The sequence below is a fragment of the Pelophylax lessonae genome, assembly GCF_965119305.1.
Source record: "Pelophylax lessonae genome assembly, chromosome: 2".
Lineage (NCBI taxonomy): Eukaryota > Metazoa > Chordata > Amphibia > Anura > Ranidae > Pelophylax > Pelophylax lessonae.
Genome location: NC_138769.1, coordinates 436,506,867 through 436,529,391, shown reverse-complemented (window position 1 = coordinate 436,529,391; position 22,525 = coordinate 436,506,867). Strand labels below are relative to the sequence as shown.

Below are 22,525 nucleotides of genomic sequence, written 5' to 3'. Positions count from 1 at the left end.
CCCAGGACAGTTTACAGTACTCGCGTCACTGCTTTCCTGGAAACTCCGTCCCCCCACAGCTCCTCACGGTCCTCGGCACACTGGATCCCTCTCTGCAGCTCAGCTCAACCTTCTGTCCTCTAGGCCAGCCACATAGGACATCCATTCCACGGTGACAGGAGGAGAGACAGCCGCCACCTCCCTCCTGGGACTCTGCTTCCCGCCACAGACACCCTGTCATGTGCTCCTCAGACTTGTATCTCCCTCCCAGGATGCATTGCGGTAGAATCTGCCCTCTGATGGATATAAGCCCTGGTGTGCTATTGGTCAGGATTCCTCCACTGTCCAATGAGAGCCCTCATTGGATACAGTGGGGAGACTCCCCAACTCAACAGTCACACCTGAGAACACATGACAGCCTGACTGAATAATTGGACCCTACTGATAGGCAGACAAGGTCTCCCCTATGAGTTACCTAGCACCTACGTACCATGTACAAAGAGGGCGAAACAAGCCCCAACTAAGTTTAGCAGTTAAAATTATTTTAATATGGATAAAGGAATATAACTCACAAATGAGAAGGAAACTCAAGCATTTCACACTGTATATAGATGTACTTTTCAGCAGGAGTCCCCGGTCTCTTTCTGCCAGGCATGGATGGTTGTGGTTCAGGCTATACAAAGCACCGGAGGCCAATGGCTCCACAATCGTGTCGTCATGTTCTTGCATCACTTCCACCGGGCTCTGCATTCCACATACTCAGGAAGCCCTGGGAGCCTCAGGCACTGTTTAGCCTGGACTACAGCCATCTATCCCTGGCAAACCAAAACAGGGACTCATACTGACAGGGACATCTACTCTGCTCAAAAAAAATTAAGGGAACACTTTTTAATCTGAGTACAGCATCAAGTCAATTAAACTCCTGGAATATTGATATAGTCCATTAAGTAGCAGAGGGGGTTGTTAATCAGTTTCAGCTGCTTTGGGGCTAATGAAATAACAGGTGCACTGGATGGGCAACAATGAGGAGAACTCCAAAACAGGAATGGTTTTACAAGTGGAGGCCACTGACATTTTTTCCCTACTCATCTTTTCTGACAGTTTTTCACTAGTTTTGCATTTGGCTAGGGTCCGTGTCACTACTGGTAGCATGAGGCGATACCTGGACCCTATAGAGGTTACACAGGCAGTCAAACTCCTCCAGGATGGCACATCAATACATGCCATTGTCAGAAGATCATGGAGGAGATTCCAGGAGACCGGAAGTTACTCTAGGAGAGCTGGACAGGGCCGTAGAAGATCCTTAACCCATCAACAGGACCGGTATCTGCTCGTCTGTGCAAGGATGAACAGGATGAGCACTGTCCGACCCCTATAAAAGGACCTCCAGCATGCCACTGGTGAAAAAGTCTCTGACCAAACATCAGAAACAGACTTCATGAGGGAGGCCTGATGGCCTGATGTCCTCTAGTGGGCCCTGTGCTCACTGCCTGGCAGTGTGGAGCTCGATTGGCATTTACCACTGAACACTAGAATTGGCAGATCCGCCACTGGCGCCATGTGCTTTTCAAAGATGAGAGCAGATTCACCCTGAGCACATATGACAGACGTGAAAGGGTCTGGAAGAGCCATGGAGAACGTTATGCTACCTGTACCATCGTTCAGCATGACTGGTTTGGTGGTGAGTCAGTGATGGTCTAGAGAGTCATATCCATGGAGGGATGCCCAGAACGCTACAGGCTGGACAATGGCACCCTGACTGCCATTAGGTATTGGGATGAAAGCCTTAGACCCATTGTCAGAACCTATGCTGGTGCAGTGGGTCCTGGGTTCCTCCTGGTGGATAATGGCTGGCCTCCTAGTGAAAGTATGCAGCCAGTACCTGGAGGATGAAGGAATTGATAACAATGAATGGCCCCCGCGCTCACCTGACCTCAACCCAATAGAACGCCTCTTGAACATTAGGTTTCGGTCCATCCGACGCCGCCAGGTTGCACCTCAGTCTGTACAGGAGCTCAGTGATGCCCTGATCAAGATCTGGGAGGAAATACCCCAGGAAAATATCTGTCGTCTCATTAGAAGCATGGCCCAACGTTGTCAGGCATGCATACAAGCACGTGGGGGCAATACAAACTACTGAGTATAATTTTGAGTTGCCGCAATCAAATTTGAGCAAAATGGACTAGCCTGCTGTATCATTTTTCACTTGGATTTTCAAGGTGTCTTTGAATTCAGCCCTATGTAGGTTGATAATTTTAATTAAATGATGTGGCATCCTTTCGTTCCTAACACATTACCCATTCCATATCAGTATAGCTATCCAGCCTGATATGTTTCCCCATTGAGATCTGATGTGTGTTCAAAGTGTACCTTTAATTTTTTTAGCAGTGTATATACAGTGTTACATGCTTAAGTTTCATTACCTTTTCTGAATGATATTCCTTTATCCATAATAAAAAGTCATTTTAAAAGGAGTTGCAAAGTCAGGAAGGTTTATCTTAATGCATTCTATGCATTAAGATAAAGCCTTCTGTGTGTAGCAGCCTCCCCAGCACCCTTAATACTTACATCCAGCGGTGTCCATGAGTCCCTCGGTGGTCCTGGGACTCTCGTTCCTGATTGGCTGAGATACACCCGGGGCGCCATCGGCTGTCAAAGTCAGTGAGCCAATCAGGAGAGAGAGGGGGGCAGGGCTGAACTGCAGTTCCAGGTCTGAATGGACACACACAGCTGCAGCTCGGTTGGGTATGCCCTCATAGCAAGCGACTTGCTGTGGGGGCACTTGATAGGAGGGAGGGGCCAGGAGTAAGAAGAGGGACCCGAGAAGAGGAAGATCTGGGCTGCTCTGTGAAAAACCAACTGCACAGAGGAGGTAAGTATGACAGGTTTGTTATAAAAAAAAAAAAAAAACACCACAAGACTTTACAATCACTTTAACTGCTACACTTAGTTGGCACTTGTCTTTGTCTGTCTTTGTCTCTCTGTGCCTACAGAGCTGCTTTTTGTTCTTTAGATTGAGCTGCAACAGTGAGCATCTCCCCACATGGACTATTTTATAGTTGGACATTTTAATATTTGTGGACTTTAACCGCACCTAGCTTCCCCGATCTGCGGCAATTTTCTTGTTTGTTCAAAAGGATATGTATATATGTCATAATAGTAAGTATAAGTAGGTTCTCAGCAGACGCAGCCAATTGAGGTCCTTTAGTAAGGACAAAAAGTCTGATTTCCGGAAAGATTCAGTAGCTGCCAGGTAAAGTCGAATTGCCCGAACCACATCCAAAGAATGCAAAGCAATTTTCTTGGGATGCTTGGGCTTAGGACAGAGTGAAGGCAGCACAATATCTTCATTCAAATGGAAATTAGAAACCACTGATTAGGTAGAAGTACCACTATCTCTGTGGACCACCAGATAAGGTGAACTGCAAGACAACGCCGCCAGTTCAGAAATCTTGCGGGCAGAAGTGATAGCCACCAAAAAGGCAACCTTCTGAGATAATGCAAGCAGGGGAATCTCCCTAATGTTCTCAAAGGGAGGTTTTTGAAGAACTGAACACCAAACTCAGATCCCACAGAGGTAACAGGGATCGTCTCGAAACCACCATATGACGCACCCCCTGAATAAAAGTGCAAATCAGGGACTGCGTCTCTAAAGGGCATTGGAAAAACACAGCCAAAGCAGACATTTGGCCGTTGATGGTGCCGAAAGCCAAAGGCTGTTCAATCCCTTTTTGAAGAAAAGTCAAAACCCTAGCATACGAAAACAGAGGGTGCACTTTTACCGATTCACACTATGAAATGTAGGATTTCCACGTACGATGGTAGATCTTTCTGGACGTAGACTTTCTGGCCTTCAACAGTGTAGGAATCACAGTCAGAAAGACCTCTATCCTTCATTACCTGGCTTTCAGCAGCCACGCTGTTAAAGCCAGCGACTGTAAAGCAGGATGGAAGATCAGTCCTTGAGACAGCAAATCGTCCCTGAGAGGAAACCTCCAAGGAGCATCGGCAAACAACCTTACCAGGTCTGCGTACCAAGACCGGTAAGGCCAGTCTGGGGCCACTAGAATGACCGGAATCCCTTCCACCTCTATTCTGCGCAGCAGTTTTGGCAGGAATTTCAACGAAGGGAATGCATATATCAGACAATACTGACCCCATGGAGCCACTAGGGAGTCTGAGGTGTCGGCCAGAGGATCCCTTGAACTGGCCACAAACCTCCGAACCTTCTTGTTGGAGTCGAGAAGCAAACAGGCTGACATCGGGCATTTGGTCCCCCCCCCCCACAGGACACACAGGAGGTGAAACACCTCTGGGTGCAGGGACCACTCCCCCGATCCAATATCCGACTCCTCAAGTAATCAGCCTGCCAGTTCTCCACACCTGCAGAAAGAGGTGGGAAAAACGTTTCCGCCCAATACAGAATCTCGGCCACCTCCGGGCCACCAAGACACTCTTCGTGCTCCCTTAAAGACTGATGTACACCACAGCCGTGGCATTGTCCGATTGAATCTGGACCGGGCAACCTTACAGATGAGCCGTCCAATGACTCAGGCAAAGCTTTATCACTTGAAGCTCCAAGATATTTATCAACAGCTTGGACTCTTCCACCGTCCAGGATCCCTGGGCACAGAGTTTCCCCAGCACTCCTCCCCAGCCTGACAGGCTGAGGTCCGTGGTTACCACCGTCCAATACAGCGGCAGGAAGAACTTGCCTTGGTGAAGTGCTGACGAGTGAAGCCACCACAGAATAGCAGACTTTGTGTTGCGACGCAACTGAATCAAGGTATCCAAGGATTTTGGATCCTTGTTCCATTTTACGAGAGTCGCCTCGCTTGGAAACGAGCAAACAGAACCGCCTGGAAGGTTGATACCATCAAACCCAAGGCCCGCATGCAAGTCCGCAGAGAAGACAGATTGTTTGCTAACAAAAACCGGATCACCCCCTGCAATCTTTTCAATTTGTCCGAAGGAAGAAAGACCCTCACTAAAGCGGAGTCCAGAGTCAGGCCCAGATTATCCAGTCTCATGGAAGGTATGAGGGCGGATTTTTTGAAATTGATGTTCCAACCAAACTCTGCAGTGTTTGGACAGTGATTGTCAAGTCGCCCAACAGGGCTGAATGAGAGTCCACCCTCAATAGGTGATCGCCCAAGTACCCCAGTACCGAAAAACCCCAGTTAGGGCAGTAATGCCAGCACCTTGGTGAAGACCTTGGGGGCGGATGCGAGACCAAAGGGTAACGCCACAAATGCTCCTCTACTATAGCGAAGCGGAGAAAACGCTGGTGTCCAGCGTAGATATGCGCCCTTGATATCTATGGAAGCCAAAAAGTCTACCTGGTGTAGGTACGCCACTACCGTGCGACTAGACTCCTTTCGAAACCTCTGTACGCGCACAAAGCGGTTCAAAGCCTTGAGGTCTAGGATTGGACGTACTTTTCCCTTCTTCCTGGGCACAGAAAACAGGTTTGAATAAATCCCTTGAAAACGTTCCAGAGAGGGAACCGGCAGAATCACCCTTTGTGACAGCAGATCTTGTACCGCCTCTCGGAGATCCTTAAATGGTCTGGAGATAGGCGCAGATTGGATGGGAAGAACCTGTTCGACGGTCGAGACCAGAATTCGATCTTATACCCTGATCGGATCAGTTTGTGAACCCATTTGTCCTGAAACAAGGAAGTCCATGGTTCCGGAAAGAAGCGAAGACGCCCCCCCACCCCAGAATCGGGTGAGGGCACCTCTTCATGCAGACGAGGATTTGTCTGCAGTTCCGAATTGGCCTGTCATCAGTTTGCCTGACCACGTCTTCTTGGAAATCCCAAAAGACCCGAATGGCTCTCTTTTTTCTTGCAGCCCGGAGGTATGAAAAAGCCACCTATGAGCAGTAAAAGAAGGCCCCCGTCTAGCACGCAGTGACTTGCCCTTAGAGGATTGAGGGAGGAGAGTACTCTTCCCACCTTTAAGACCTTTGATCAACTCATCCAGGGAAAATCCAAACAACCTCTCCCCAGTAAAGGGAAGATCAGAAAGAGCCTTTTTGGAAGCCTGGTCCCCAGACCAGCTTTTTAGCCACACCATGCGTCTAATAGCAATCCCCACTGCGGACACTCTGGCTACCAGTGGAACAGCATCCAGCGATGCATCGTGTGTGTGTGTATATATATATATATATATATATATATATATATATATATATATATATATATATATATATATATATACAGAAGGGCTTGAGCCATTTGATCCAAGAGATCAATCTGCCCTGGGGAGAGCTGTTCCATTTCCAAGACCCCTTTTAGCAACTTCACCCATTCAGTGACAGTCTGCGACACCAGGGTGGTTACAAAAATCAGTTTCAATATGGAGCATGCTATGACATGTAAATGGCGGGACAGAGACTCAATCCGTCTATCAACAGGGTCCGAAAAGGCCAGGGATTCTTCCACCGGGACCACAGACTTATTCAGTCTAGAAACTGGATGATACACCTTTGGTGGCACGGTCCACTGCGTGGAAACTTTATCCGCAAAGGGATAATGACGTTTAAAACACTTGGGCACCACTAACGTGCTTAATGCACCCCCACTGTTCACTGACAATATTGTCAAAAAGTTCCTGACAGGAGAACACTTTGCCTGATTTCTGGGATTTGTGGGTGCCAAAAGACACCTGTGGTCCTGACACTGTAGACTCATCTGCCATTTTTAAAGTTTCTCGCACTGAAACTATTATAAGTGCTTCCACCAAAGTGCTTTCCCGCGCATCGGCTGACGAGGTCAGGTCCTCCTTACCATCAGAATGCTATGACACCGAGCCACCAGGGTGGGAAGCGTCTTCAGCGGCCACATCAGCCTCCTGAATCTGAAGATACAACAGAGGGGGGAAAAGGCAAAAGGCGCTTACAGCTAGTGTTAAAAAGTAACACTAAATCCACTTCTGACACTAGGCTTTCCAAAACTGCTCTAAGAGCTGACAGGGGCTGCGACCCAGAAGGTTCTGCAGTCGCACTGAGGGGGTCTGTAGGTGAAATTTTGTCCTGGGACTCCATGTTCACTAAAAATAAAAAAGATGCAGTGTCACTTTAAAAAAAGTCGCAAAAATTCAATTGCACCTCTGCTACAGCAGCACTGCAAGTCCCAGCCCAACACATTCTGTTAGCAGTGTGTGAGGAAACCCACAGGAGACCCCAAAAAACGTTACCAAACTGATCAGGAGGCTTGCAGGAATGATCTGTACAGCAGAAACGTTTTGACACAGGAAGTGAAAGCACCTGGGTCATGCCTAGAGTGTCTGAAGCCTTGCCTATGCTGTCCAGCACCGTAGACCACAAGAAAATGGCCCCCAGTGCATCCCTATGGGGATGATTTAGAAAATGGCTGCCCATACATTACAAAGAGGGATTCGGACATTCATGCAGGGCAAGTCTTCAGCAAAATGCCGACCCCCACGGTGCACCATGCGGTCTCCAGGACCGGGGGGGGGGGGGTCAGCAGATAAAGGCATCGGATGGTCCCCAGGAGGGGACCCCGCCAGATAAAATGCCCTCCCCACGGCAGAACCGCTGCAGAGGCCGCAATATATCCGCTGGTATATCCAAGAGACCAGGGGAACCGAGGGATACCCGAGGGTCTGATTATTCCATGAAGGGGGCCTACATCCCCCCCAAGACCACCAGGGAATTGGGAGGGACACTTATCATACCACAGAATCAGGTGGGTGCCACTCTGAGTAGACCCACCTCCCACCCGGGATGGGGGTGCTGCCAGCAAAGGGGTACGCTGTGACTCAGGGCGTTCCAGGTCGTACGCGTCCCAGCAAGACGGCGCACTCGCGGGCTCGTCCCCATTCATAAGGGCTCTGTCGTGGCGAGGCCTAGTGCTGGACTATAACCTGCTCACACTCGCTGGCCAGGCTGGGAGACCTTAAGGATCTAGAATATCTAGTCCGAAACCCAGACAGTTGTTGCTTGTAGTTCTCCAGGAACTCTACATAAAGACTAAAGTACAAAAAAAAACGTTCCCAAAAAATAACAGCTAAGACCGAAGTCCCAGCAGGGAACCACGTCCTACTCCTAAACTAGGTGGAAACAAACTAAGGGTTGTAGCACAGTGTGTGGAGTTATGCCTGAAGGGACAGCCCCATTGGCGTGGTGAAAGCTTTTTCCTGCCTAGTGTCCTATTCCTGATGGGAGGAGCAAAACCCAATGGCTAAGAAGATATGAAGCTGCGTCTGCTAATGAACGATCGAGAAAGTGCAAAAATCAACCTAAATAAATGTATAAAAGTGCATAAAGTGCCAATAAAGAGAAAAAAAAAAAAGTCCCTTATAGTCCAAAAAAACAGATGCATTATAATTCCACAACCAACGACTCCGGTTGTTGCCAGACACTTCCCAGTGTAAAAAAGCACCGGCCACCACCTCATGAACTGAACACTCACCAATAAATGTGCTACAAAATGTATAGCAAGCTTGTCAACAAAAGGTAGGCATCATCCAGTGTAGTCCAGGCATCCAGTGCTCTCATTTCCATCTCCCAGCACTGATCTAAGTTGCAGCAAATAAAGCACACACTGGAGCCAGCAAAGATAAGAGTGTCATACTTATTGCACCATGAGAATCACATACCTATCACGCTAAACAGACCGAAATCTATAAATGCAAAACACCTGTAACTCACAAAGGCGGCCCCTGCTGACCAATATCATGCAGTGTCTTGACGTCAGCACTGAAGTCTCTGCCCCAACATGCGTTTCAGCAGATAGGCCATCTTCAGGGGACCTCCAGTGCTGAGTTACACCATGTTTATGTAGCCCATTAAGGCTTATTTACATTTGATTCAAAATTTGGCACTGGACATGCTTTTTTAGGCTCCGGTCACACATAGATGTTTTAAATTGCGGATGGAATTCTCGCAATTCTGCCTGTGATATCAAAACGTGCTTTTAAAATGTCAAATTGCACATCAGTGTGTTCAGATGGCATTCTTTTTAATAGCTCTTAAAACATGGTACGATTCTGCCGCAATTGCCATACGACATATCGCGCTGCTATTGTGCAAACCAAATAGTGTGATGTGTGCTGCCCAAAAAAGTTCTGGAACTTCTTTTGGTCAATGTGTGTTGCACGAAAGTCGCAGCAGAATCGCACTGCGTGTGAACTGAGCCTTAAAGCGCTCTGGTTGCCAATCAAAGCACCTGTCACTAAATAAAATGGTTAGCTTACAGTACTGTTTACACGTTAAGTTTGTTTTGTTTAAAAAAATTATACCCCATGTCGCTTTATTGGTGTTACGAAGCGTCTCCAAGGCCTCCATAGAAGTCTGTGACAAAGCTTGCTGGCAGCACCTGCAGCTTTTGAGAGGCTTTTATTAAGCTTTAGCATCACTTTGTTTTGGAGGTATTGCAACTAGTAGAAATTACACATGGTATGCAACATGGAAATTGTATAGCAGAAGGTGAGCGGTGACCAGGGAGAGAGGACTAAGCAGCAGAGCTGGGGAACCAGAGGAGGAGAAACTAGCAATGTCACACGTGGTGGGCAGTGTGAGGGCAATATAGCAGGAGATGAGCAGGTACCAGAGAGAGGAGGATCGGCAGAGCTGTGGGTTACTACGGAGCGGGGGATCTGCTGAACAAGGGGACCAATAAGCTGGAGATCTGCTGAACAAGGGTACCAATAAGCTGGGGGGGGGGGGTCTGCTGAACAAGGGTACCAATAAGCTGCGGGGGAACTGCTGAACAAGGGTACCAATAAGCTGGTGATATGCTGAGCAAGGGTACTACTGAGCTGGGGTTCTACTGGGCCCCTAGAAAGCTGACACACACACACACACACACACACACACACACACAGGGCTTTGCCAAGTTTCATTAAAGCTGCAAAAAAACATAATTGAAGCATCCCTGAAGCATAAAAACACATCAAAAAAGCAAGTTGAAGCGGTAAGTGCTTTAAAGTGTGTTGGAGTCAAAGCAAGTGTAAATGAGCCCTTATTTTCTCCACCTATAAGGTGGGGGGGGGGATAATTTACCCATAACAATAACTACCTTATGCTACACCAAATATGAGTTTTGATTAATATACAAACTGTTAATCATTTGAAAAAAAGAAAGAAAAAAAATTGTGTATTTGTAGTTGTATAAAATCAACAAAATTATCAAATCTTACAAATTTATAATGTCAACAGTCTATGCAATAAACTGATGATTATAGTCCATCACAATTATCTTCACAGTAGAGGCCTCCTCAAGGCCTCCATTATCCACGCTAGGACAGACTTCAAACACAAGGATGATTTTAAAAAATGAGATCAGTTTTTCACTAAAGAAAACCTGCCATTAGGAGACATACTAAGGTTGCGGTTATTGAAGTTCTACAAATACTGGTTGCCATGCTGATCTTTTGACTTTCATACTTTCTGCAACAGTATTCAGGTCAAAACTTCCTATCTCAATAACTTTTCTTGCTAAATATAAGCATGGAAAACAAGGAAGATTACAAGTCCCCACATGGCACATATAGACTTTATATAACGAGAGCAAATAAGCAAGTTTAGCGGTAGATTGAGAAGTGATTAAGAAAAAAAAAAAAAAAAAACGAAAAAAAATCAATGTCTGGGTCATAAAAGCGAGAGATAAAATGCTATCTTATAACACATACTCCTTTGAATCAATCAGTTAACTATTGATCCCAAGAACTGAACAACATTACCTAAAGTTGAAGTCCTATGAGACATGAACACAAAATGTTAGTGTGTAACTATTATAAAATGTATTTTTTTTTTAATGCAACCAGTACAGGTATCTTAAGAAGCTCTGTGAACCAACCAAGCTCTGCTTTCTAACTGTGGGGGGAAGTGGATACACTAGAGCAGTGGTTCTTAACCTGGGTTCGATCGAACCCCAGGGGTTCGGTGGGTCAGTCTCGAGGGTTCGGCACACCCTCCGCTAGTACCACTTCGCTGTCGGGGACTATTTCTCCAGTTTCGGGCATGTCCTTCCGCTCCTGCTCCGCGCCGTCATCATGGAAATACATAACATCCAGTGGCGTAGCGTGGGGGGTGCAGGGAGGGCCGGCCGCACCGGGTGCAACATCTGGGGGGGGGGGGGGGGCGCGCGTCTGCTCCGCAGTGTCATGTCACTCACTATGTCATGATAGGCTGGCCGCCGCCGCCTGCTGAGTCTGCTCGCACTCGCAGCGCTCTCTGCCCCTGGCTCACTCTCACTGCTGGCTGTGCAGCTCGACTCCTGGCCGAATCGTATTCAGCCAGAGCCGCCCACTGTGGAGTGGTGGGGGGGGCGGGGGAGAAAGGCCAGGCGTGTGGTGCAGAGAGGGACTGTCTGGGGGAGGGACTAACCCGTGCAGCGGCCGTCCAGCGCAGCGCGGGAGAGAACCACCAGACCAGGCAGCCGCAGCAGCAGGAAAGCCGGCAGGTGAGAGGCCAGAGAGCCAGTGGTGACAGTGGTGCTGCAGCCTGCAGGAGGAAAACCTAGCCTGTGATCGGGAGTCGGACACAGGTGGAAAAAAGGTAGGACTGGAGTAGTACTGGCTGTACTAGTCTAGTGACTGACTGTCTGACTGAATGTGTGAGAACACTGAGAAGACTATGTAAAGGGGATCTATTTTATGGGGAACCTGGCCTGTTGTAAGGGGGGAGATCTAAATGGGGGACGGGATCTCATCTCACCCTGGCCTGCTGTAAGGGGGGATCTATATGGGGGACCGCACCCAGGCCTGCCGTAAGGGGGGATCTATATGGGGGACCAGGTCCCCCATATAGATCCCCCCTTACAGCAGGCCAGGGTGAGGTGAGGTCCCGTCCCCCATATAGATCCCCCCTTACAGCAGGCCAGGGTGAGGTGACATGAGACATGATAATGACATGAGAGTGGCACTTGCCAAGATAAAGCTGCGCATTTCTGAACTGGTCTCTGAAAGACAACAACAGAAGTCACACTAATTTGCAGTAAATATTCATTATTAGGTTTTGTTTTTGTGTGAAAATCATGTTTTAATGGTTTTGTTCTTTGTTCTTCCAATCAAAAAGGACAGATCCTGCACATGCTGATATGCAACAAGTACAAAGAGGAGTACTTCACCAGCCCATGGCGCTGTCCATGTGTTCACCTCCTTTGTTTGTATGTTTTTTTTGGCTGAAATGTCCTGGTTGCTGCTGCTCCTCTCTCACTCCACTGGGGGGGGGGGGCGGATCAAAACAATTCAAATCTGTAAAGAAAAGCGCACGCAACCTCGGGCAATAACGCTTTAATAAAGGACAATAAAACAGTACATTGGAATTGCACTCACACTTTTCCTTTAAGACAATCGCTTTACAGCATTCCAACAGGAGCTACTCGCTCCTCCCGTCCCTCCAGATGGTGACTCTGCGGTCTCCTCATCCGCGGCTGCCACCGCTGTATCCCCGCTCTCCTTCACTTCCTGTGTTGCCTGGTCACCGGATGCCGGTTCTAGTGCGCCTGCACACTAAACCAAGCGCTCTCCTGAGGCGCTGTAGATCACGTTGGTTTAGTGTGCAGGCGCACTAGAACCGGCATCCGGTGACCAGGCAACACAGGAAGTGAAGGAGAGCGGGGATACAGCGGTGGCAGCCGCGGATGAGGAGACCGCAGAGTCACCATCTGGAGGGACGGGAGGAGCGAGTAGCTCCTGTTGGAATGCTGTAAAGCGATTGTCTTAAAGGAAAAGTGTGAGTGCAATTCCAATGTACTGTTTTATTGTCCTTTATTAAAGCGTTATTGCCCGAGGTTGCGTGCGCTTTTCTTTACAGATTTGAATTGTTCTTTGTTCTTAATGGTTTTGTTCATTTTGTGCACCTATGTATTAATATATACCTTAAATTATACCTATGTTTTGAATTTGAAAAAAATCATATTTATTTTTCCAATTAAGAAGGGTTCGGTGAATGCGCATATGAAACTGGTGGGTTTCAGTACCTCCAACAAGGTTAAGAACCACTGCACTAGAGGAAAAGAGATCAGTGTTTCAGCTTAGCTGAAATACAGCTTGTTTACATAGGAAGACTACCATTCTATCATTCCGCCGAATGATCGGTGGGTCCCGGCGGCCATCGCGGCTGCCACACCCGCTAAATGGCTCCCGCTGTGTCCAATCGAAAAAGGGAGCAGCACGCACACCCCTGACATCTACTACACAAAATCACGTACATGTACGTGATTTTGGGCAGCCGGGCCGCCCTGCCGCAGTAATTGATAAGTCCTTTAGTACATGGCAACATTCGTTTTTTTTTTTTTTAAACAATATTTTATTGAAATTCAAAACATTACACATAGTACAAAACTGTGAGCAATGGATCAGGAAATAGTTTGAACGGCATAACACTGGTGACAACGTGCTCTGCTAAATCGCCCTTGCTGGTCGCAAAGAATTTCTCGGGTAAAGTCGTAATAACGATATTCTGTAAGGCCAAAGGTGTTTCGTTTTAATACAAGGAGGGGGGAGAGGGAGGAGGGATGCTTTACAGAAAGCCAGGTGTAGTAGCACTTGGTGTCAAGGGAAGATAAGAGGATTGTAGGGGGGGGGGCAGGTAATTGGCATCCTAGCGTCTATTCATATAGGTACCAATCCGCAGTTTCCAGTTGTCCGTGACTAGGCTGTCGCCCGAGGTCGAGCAGCCCAGTCCGCAAGGCCTAGAAGAGCCTGCTGTCACGCATACTTAGAACTTAGATCAAATAAGGGCGGGAGCTGAGTGGCCTTCAGCTTCCGCAGGGCAAGAGGAGGATATACAGTCCCATTTGCTGTCAAACTTTATGCGTGACAAGCGTGGGTCGATGGAGAGGCCCACCGATTCTGTGGTTCTTAATGAAGACATAGCAGTGGACAGTTCCGAGATAGTTGGGGCAGAGTCCGACAGCCAGTTGCGGAGTATCAGCCTACAGGCCGACATCAAGCAGGTCACTATCCAGGCTTTGTGCAGGCATATAAGCTTCCAATCGGGTTGAGGTATAGAGATAAAGTCTCTGTTCAAGCAGTTAAAAAGAAGAAGGTATATGTCCCAGGGGAGGAATACCCGTTAGCTTTGCAACATATCTGATAACTTTATCCCAAAAAGAGGCTATGTGGGAGCACGACCACAGCTTGTGCAGAAGGGAGGGGAAACGTTCCTTGCAAAGAGTACAAAAGTGGTGGGCAACTTCCGGAGACCACCTCATGTGCGGGAGATACGCTCCATGCAGAATTTTATATTGTTGCTCCCTCCAGAATTCGTTGGTAACGTATCTACGGGTGATGATGTAGCCTTGGATGATTTTCTTATGCGCATCAGGGGAATTCAGAGTTTTGTTCCAAGATTTGGCCACGGAAGCCGAAGTACCCTGCAAGAGCTCCTGATTTAGAGGCTTGTACAGCTGTGATATCCTGTGCTTGCCCTGTTGTATCCATGAATCCAATGGGGTTGAGCAAAAATGTTGTGAGGGGGCATGACACAGTCTTGAAACATAACTAATACATTGCCGAAAGTATAGGTAATGACCATATGGAAGGCCGTGGGCTTCCGCAAAGGAGGCGAAAGCCAACGGTCTGCCTGAATTCACATCGAACAATTGGGAGAACCGCCTGATCCCTTTTGATGCCCATATTTCAAAGATGGAGTGCTGCTGAGCCTGTGGGAACCCGGGGTGGTGGTGCATGGGCAGGTACCTGGACAGCCGTTGGGGAGTCCCCAGCTTCTTTCGCACTTCTCGCCATGCCGCCACCGTGTCTCTTATCAAAATATTATTACGAAGGGTCTGCGGGATATCCCCCGTTCCACAGTGCAGCAGCGCTATCAGATCCCAAGGGGCCACCATCTGCGTCTCCAGCTACCAGTTAGTATAACGTGATTCCTGGCTAATCCAGTCCAGACATCCCCTCAAGAGGCATACTATGTTGTACATTCTGGTGTTAGGTAGATCCACTCCCCCCTCCCTCTTCGGCAGGTGTAGTTTGATGATGGAGATGCGAGGCCTTTTCCCCTTCCAGAGGAAGGTGGAGAGCGCTTTATGTAGTCTATTGACATCTGTGTGTTTTAAAAGCAGGGGAATGGTTTGCAGTGGATATAACAATTTCGGGAAGGTGGTCATTTTATAGAGGTGACATCTGCCGAAGAAGGACAGAGGTAAATTGGCCCATGTTTTCAATTCAGCGATCATCTTATCTATTACCGGCGTAAAATTTAGATGGTAGATAGAGGAGGGGAATCGGCCTATTTTGACCCCAAGGTAAGTTATGTGTGAAGTTGCGATACGTAGCGTCGAGGAATTAGCCCACGGCGGGGTGCGTGTCGTGTTGAGGGGAAGGATTTCGCTCTTGGTAAAATTTATGCGTAGACCCGAGCACATACGGTATTCCGCAAATATGGATTGTATTGTGGGTATATCGTGGCCCGGCGCTGAAGTGAATATAAGGACGTCGTCAGCAAACATTGCAATACGAAGCTCATCGGTGCCTACCCCAATACCATGCAGATCCGGGTGTGTCAGAAGGGCTCTGGACAGCGGTTCCAGCGCCAAATTGAACAGGAGAGAGCGGGCACCCTTGCCTCGTCCCTTTGAAAAGGCGAAAGGACGGGGACATATGTCCCGCTATCACCACCTGTGCAGCCGGGGACGCGTACATCGCATGGATTAGGTGAAGGAATCTACCGGAGAAGCCCAGCTGGCAAAGCACCCGGTCCAACCATTGGATATTCACATTGTCAAAAGCCTTTTCGGCGTCAAGTGTTATTATCGCGGCGTCTGCATCCGGGTCTGATTTAGCCATTTCTAATGCTAGGAGCACTTTTCTAATGTTGAATGTCGCTGACCTTCCCCTCGTGAACCCCGCCTGAGAGGGATGCACAAGGGTAGGCATTATAGAGGCTAATCTGTCCGCCATCAATTTGGATAACAATTTGGAGTCTACGTTTAGTAGTGAAATTGGTCTATAAGAGCCTGGGTCCAGTGGGTCCTTGCCTTTTTTATAGATCAATTTGATGTGAGCTTGACTGCCCGTAGGGAGGTATGGGTGGCCATCCAGTATGTGATTAAAGACTGACAACAGCGTCTGTGCCACTGAGTCCAATGCTAATTTGTAAAAGTCTGGCGTGTACCCGTAGGGGGCCAGGTGATTTCCCCGGTGTCAGTGTTTTGATAGATTTGGTCAATTCCTCCAAAGTCAATGGGGCATTTAGCTGCGACAGTTGGTCCGGTGTGAGAGACGGGAGGCCGACTCTGGAGAGCCAATCCGAGGCCGTTGTCTCGTCCATAGGCTCGTGACTGCATAGATTTTGGTAGAATTGAGCAAATACCCTGTTGATATCCTTTGGGTCGTTTACTATTTGACCATCAATGTCCCTGAGAGCTGTTACCTGAGTAGGGGTAAAGGGGCCTTGGCATAGAGATGCCAAGAGTTTTCCCGGCTTGTTTCCATAGCAATGGAACTTCCATTCCTGATGGGATCTGTACAGCTGTTCCCTCTTTCTCGGCCCATTCATCAAAGACTGCCTTTGCAGACCGCCAACGGTCTATGTTTTCAGGAGAATTGCGGCTGTGAAGTGCAGCCTGAGCCGCTCTCAACGATGAGCTGGCCGTCTCACATTAGTTTTAATACATACATAAAATACCCATTGATCTTGGCAGAACCCCAGTGCTGGCTGCTTCCTGTGCACAGAAAGCAAAAACAACTCCGTCTTTTTTTCTGTAAATTACTCCCATAATCCTCCCTGTCTTTCTTCTGTAAATTAATCCCATAATTTCCTATGTCATGGAGACAAAAAAGCAGACATGTTGGTAGTTCAAGCACAGGATGTGTGGCAATGACACACAAAAAAAACTTGAACACGAATGCAGCCACCCCTAGGGACTGGTAAGCTAAAGCAAATTAAAAGGTTTGTTTTTTGGTTTAGATGTAAAAAGGGGTTATAACCGCTGGCAGATTATTATTATTTTTTTTTTTGCCATCTGTGTCCCATAAGGGAGATTTACCTTCACTTCCTGTCCAATAGATAAAATAGTAAGTGAGAGGAAATGACTGCAAATTAAGGGACCCCCCCCCCCCCCCCCAGGTCACTAGAACTAGTGTCCCCATTGCAATATTTTCCCTCCATTACTTTTCTAAAGAAAACCCAAAATTTGGGGGGTTCTTTGCTTTTATTTTAAATAATGGTAATGGTAAACAGGACAAATAGAGATGGTGAATCTTCTGAACGGGGACAGCAGCAACAATAAAAACCCAATAGGTGTTCTAATCCATCATCACTGTCCAAAACTACACATTAACTTGTCTATCTTTTGCTAGAAAATTACTACTTCTAATCCCCCAAAAAAAAAAATATATATACATATACATACACATACATATATACACACACACACACACACACATACACATACACATACACATACATATATACATACACATACATATATACATACAGTGGGTACGGAAAGTATTCAGACTCCCTTAAATTTTTCACTCTTTGTTATATTGCAGCCATTTGCAATCACTAACATCCCTGTTAGTGAATCTACAATACATAAAACACTAAACAAGAATAGATTTCATGGGAGGATACCACAAAGGAAGCCACTGCTGTCCAAAGAAAACATTGCTGCACGTTTACAGTTTGCACAAGAGCACCTGGATGTTCCACAGCAGTACTGGCAAAATATTCTGTAGACAGATGAAACCAAAGTTGAGTTGTTTGGAAGAAACACACAACACTATGTGTGGTGAAAAAGAGGCACAGCACACCAAAATCAAAACCTCATTGCAACTGTGAAGTATGGTGGTGGGGGCATCATGGTTTGGGGCTGCTTTGCTGCTTCAGGGCCTGGAAGGATTGCGATCATCGAAGGAAAAATTCCCAAGTTTATCAAGACATATTGCAGGCGAACTTAAGGCCATCTGTCTACCAGCTGAAGCTCAACAGAAGATGGGTGTTGCAACAGGACAATGACCCAAAGCATAGAAGTAAATCAACAGAATGGCTTAAACAGAAGAAAAAACACCTTCTGGAGTCCGATTGAGATGCTGTGGCATGACCACAAGAAAGCGATTCACACCAGACATCCCAAGAATATTGCTGAACTGAAACAGTTCTGTAAAGAGGAATGGTCAAGAATTACTACGGGAAGCCAAATGTGAATCCTCGCAGCTTCCCATCCGGCTTACTATTGCCAAAACTTTTATGTATTTACCCAATCACAAATTTCGCCTGAACTTTTGCCATGACTTACTTCCACCTCTTTCCTGCCGTTGTTATGGGTGAGGGTATTACCCTTGTGGGCTACTCATGAAATAGGGTAGGCATGTCCAAGGAGGAGTACATATCAATCTGGGTGCAGATCGTACAGTAGTAAAGTCTTCATGGCATAAGGGCAGGAGGAAACGCCAGAGTACCTTATAAAGACGGATAAGTGTGCAACCTGTAAAGTGATGTAGCACATGGTCTTTCATCGGAGACAGGGTACAGTTCCAAAAAAGATGTACACCAAGAATAATCAATCCAAAAATTGGTATTGAACCACAAGACAATAAAAATTCAGATCTTGATAGAAGTATCCGTGAAAAAAAAAATTAAAAAGTGTCAAAAATAGACAAATCTGCAACAGGAGGATAAAATCTATCACCTTAGAAACTCCAGAGCCTTGCAGAGTGGTCATGGTTACACTGGGAGGGGGGTTCCCAGTAAAGTGTTTGCATTGTCCAACCACCTGAAGATGTAGGAATACAATTCATGGTCTAGAATTAAACTCCTGATTTCTGTACTTTAGGACTAAAGATATAGTCATGTCTGTATTAGGCTGGCAGATCACAATATCAATCATAAGCTAGATTTCAACACCATCTGTCCTGACAAGTTTTCTTGAGGCTTGGATTATGCATTGTATGCCAATGAGGGGGATCTAACTCGGTCCCCATTTTGTCACTCTGAAATTGTTAAAATAGCTATGTGTATGGGGGTTGGTACCTCAGGCCAAGTTAAGGTGGGACTTTTTAGGCACGCATTGTTAAAATAGCTTGCAGCCCTGTGTCCTGTTTCAAATAAAACTAGAGAGGTAATAATTTAAAAAAATATATATATATTTTTAGGTATGCTGTGTGAATGGCAACACAAAGTGAGAAGGTGGGGCAACAGGTCAGAGGTGTAGCTGGCTGTATTATACATAGTGCCCCTTTAGGAAGCAGGTACAAGATGCAGCCATAAAAGAGTAATTGCAGTTTGAACACAGCTGTAGTTTGAGAGATCTCAAATATCCCTGCCTGAAAATGTTTCCGTGCCAGGACTTGAAGCAGCCATTTGTTTTATTTTTTAAATGATGGTAAAGTGCATCTGCAAAGAATGTGGACCAGTATACCAAAAAATCATCCAGGACATATAAAGAGTTATACATGTAGATGGTTCCATCAGCTCTTATTCTAGGTTAGAGTTATACAACATGCAGTTTTAAATTAAAAGTTTTCTTTTTAACTTGTAAATGCATGGGTCCAAAACTATTTTGAAGCACCATGGAACATTACAAATTGCAGACTGTACAAGACACTTCCTTATACACAAATTCGTGGCTTACAATAAATTGAAAAAAAGAACTTTAAGAATTAATCAGCATAAGGAAACTAAAAAATGTCCTCAGCACCTGCCACCTATGCATGAGACAGATTTTTGGTTGTCATGCATCTTATATTGCTAATAGGCTTTTTCCTTTGTTACAGGGGTAAAAACACCACACAGACACATCAGTGAAGAAACCAAAATGAAGCAAGGATTTTACAAAAACATGAAGCTCTCTCACTGCTAATAAAAAAACAGTTTTTCTGATTTGGATTAATTCCAGGAACTTTCTTATAATACACCTGATATTCAGAAACTCTTGTTCTTGGTGCCTTCTCTTGAAACATGCATGGTTGTCTTTTTTTGGGCCTCCCACTTTGATCTATAAGGGGTTTCCCAATTTGTGGAAAGCTGCGGATACTAGCCATCTAGCCATTTTAAAGTGCTAATCAGAATCTCGTGTTCAGCACATTGGCTACACTTCCAAATAGATTAGATCTGGGCAACTGCCACCTATGGGGAGAATGAGGGAAAATTTATAAAGTTTTACATTTTTCACCAGAACAGCAAAGGGATATTCCATTGAAGACACTTGCTCATGTAACAACTGTCAAAAAGAGGGATTCCCATTTTTTCTTGAAAGAGAGAAATGTTTACCGTTTACAGAAAACTTTTATTGATAGGGACAAAGACGGCAAAAAAGGCCCTGTTCATACCTGAGCGTTTTCCACTCATCTCTGAAGTTTCAAAACACCCAACAAGCAAAATCCCATTCATTTTAATGGCCCCTGTGCACATATGAGCGTTTTGTCACCTGTAGCAAAACGCCTGAAACTCAAAAAAGTACATGAGCTTCTTTTCTGGCGGATTACAAGCCTTTTTGGTCAGACGTCAATGCCTGCCTGAAAACCTAACAGAAATTCAATCCCTCCACCAATCTATATAAACTAGGGAAAAAAAAACTGGGCGGCGGAAGGGGGGGGGGGGTGAGGTGTTGACGTAATGATCATAAGGGAACACCAAGCACCAAGATGGGAGAGCTGGAGCTGCTGAGGTTTGAGGAGGACTTAGATTTTGTGGGGATAACTGAGACTTGGTTTGACAGCTCTCATGACTGGATGGCGACCATTCAGGGGTATTCCCTTTATCGCAGGGATAGAGAGGGTAAAAAAGGGGGAGGGGTATGTCTGTATATTAAGAACAGTATACAGGTAAATATGAGGGATGATATTAATAATGGAGCTAAGGACGAGGCAGAATCCCTATGGGTAGAGCTTCAAAGGGAAGGCATAGTGGGGAAGGTAATATTGGGCGTATGCTATAGGCCCCCCAACCAGAGGGAGGAGGGTGAGGCGGACCTCATGTTACAGATAGGATTGGCAGCAAGGATGGGAAATGTCATTATAATGGGGGACTTTAATTATCCGGATATAGACTGGGCAGAAGGAACCGCGCACTCAGCCAAGGCTCGGCAGTTCCTAAATGTTTTGCAGGACAATTTCATGGGTCAGATGGTGAATGCACCGACAAGAAACAATGCGGTACTTGACCTACTGATTACCAACAATACAGACCTGCTCACGGATATAGAAATACGGGAAAACTTAGGGAACAGTGACCATAGGTCAATTGGTTTCAGTATTAATTACAGTAATAGGAAACACAAGGGTAATATAAGGACGCTGAATTTCAAAAGAGCCAATTTCCCTAAACTGCGCTCGCTGCTAGAAAATATCAAATGGGATAGAACCCTGGGAACAAAGAACACGGAGGAAAAATGGGAGTGCTTCAAGAGCATACTCAACAAGGGGGTGGGCCAGTGCATTCCACAGGGAAATAAATTTAAAAGAGCAAAACTAAACCCTGGGTGGCTAAACTCCAACATAAAAATGTATATTAGAGCTAAAGAAAAGGCCTTCAAAAAATACAAGACTGAGGGGTCATTGGCAGCATTTAAGCACTACAAAGAGTGTAATAAGAAATGTAAAGACGAAATCAGGGCGGCTAAAATAGAACATGAGAGACATATAGCGGAGGAGAGTAAAAAGAACCCCAAGAAGTTCTTTAAGTATATAAACAGTAGGAAAGCGAGGCCAGAGCACATTGGCCCCATAAAAGATGATAAAGGAAAAATGGCCACTGAGGACAGAGAAAAGGCGGAAGTGTTCAATAATTTCTTTTCTTCAGTCTTCACAAAGGAATCAGGGGGCTACACGAACCTTGCTGGTAAGGCCGAACTAAATAATACACCTCAGGAAGTGCCGCCATGGCTAACAGAAGATAGACTTAGAGCTAAACTAGAGAAACTTAACATAAATAAATCCCCGGGACCGGATGGCTTGCACCCGAGGGTTCTTAATGAGCTCAGCCAGGTGATTGCCAGACCATTATTCTTGATCTTTAAGGATAGTTTACAGACGGGTATGGTGCCAGCTGATTGGAAAAAAGCCAACGTGGTACCAATATTTAAAAAGGGGCCGAGATATATCCTGGGTAACTATAGGCCGGTCAGCCTAACATCAGTAGTCTGCAAGATTTTGGAGGGGATGTTAAGGGACCACATACAAGACTTTAGTAATGAAAACGGTATTATAAGTAGTAATCAGCATGGATTCATGAAAAATCGTTCGTGCCAAACCAATCTATTAACCTTCTACGATGAAGTGAGCTGCCACCTAGATAAAGGAAAGCCTGTGGATGTGGTGTATCTGGACTTTGCAAAGGCCTTTGACACCGTTCCCCACAAACGCTTACTGTACAAACTAAGGAAGGTAGGGATGGACCATAAGGTGAGTACCTGGATAGAGAACTGGCTCCAAGGGAGAGTCCAGAGGGTGGTGATTAATAGGGAGTACTCGGATTGGGCGGGTGTGGAAAGTGGGGTCCCCCAGGGTTCTTTCCTGGGACCAATCCTGTTTAATTTATTCATAAATGATCAGGAGGAGGGGATATCTAGTACAATCTCAGTATTTGCGGATGATACTAAACTAGGCAT

General features: G+C 46.2%; 1 protein-coding gene across 2 annotated transcripts in view; it reads right to left on the bottom strand.

Annotated features, from left to right (window-relative positions):
- The window catches only part of DMD (dystrophin), a 3,625,631-nt gene that overhangs the window by 261,637 nt on the left and 3,341,469 nt on the right, over nucleotides 1-22,525 (bottom strand). The gene's annotated exons all lie outside the window — the stretch shown is intronic.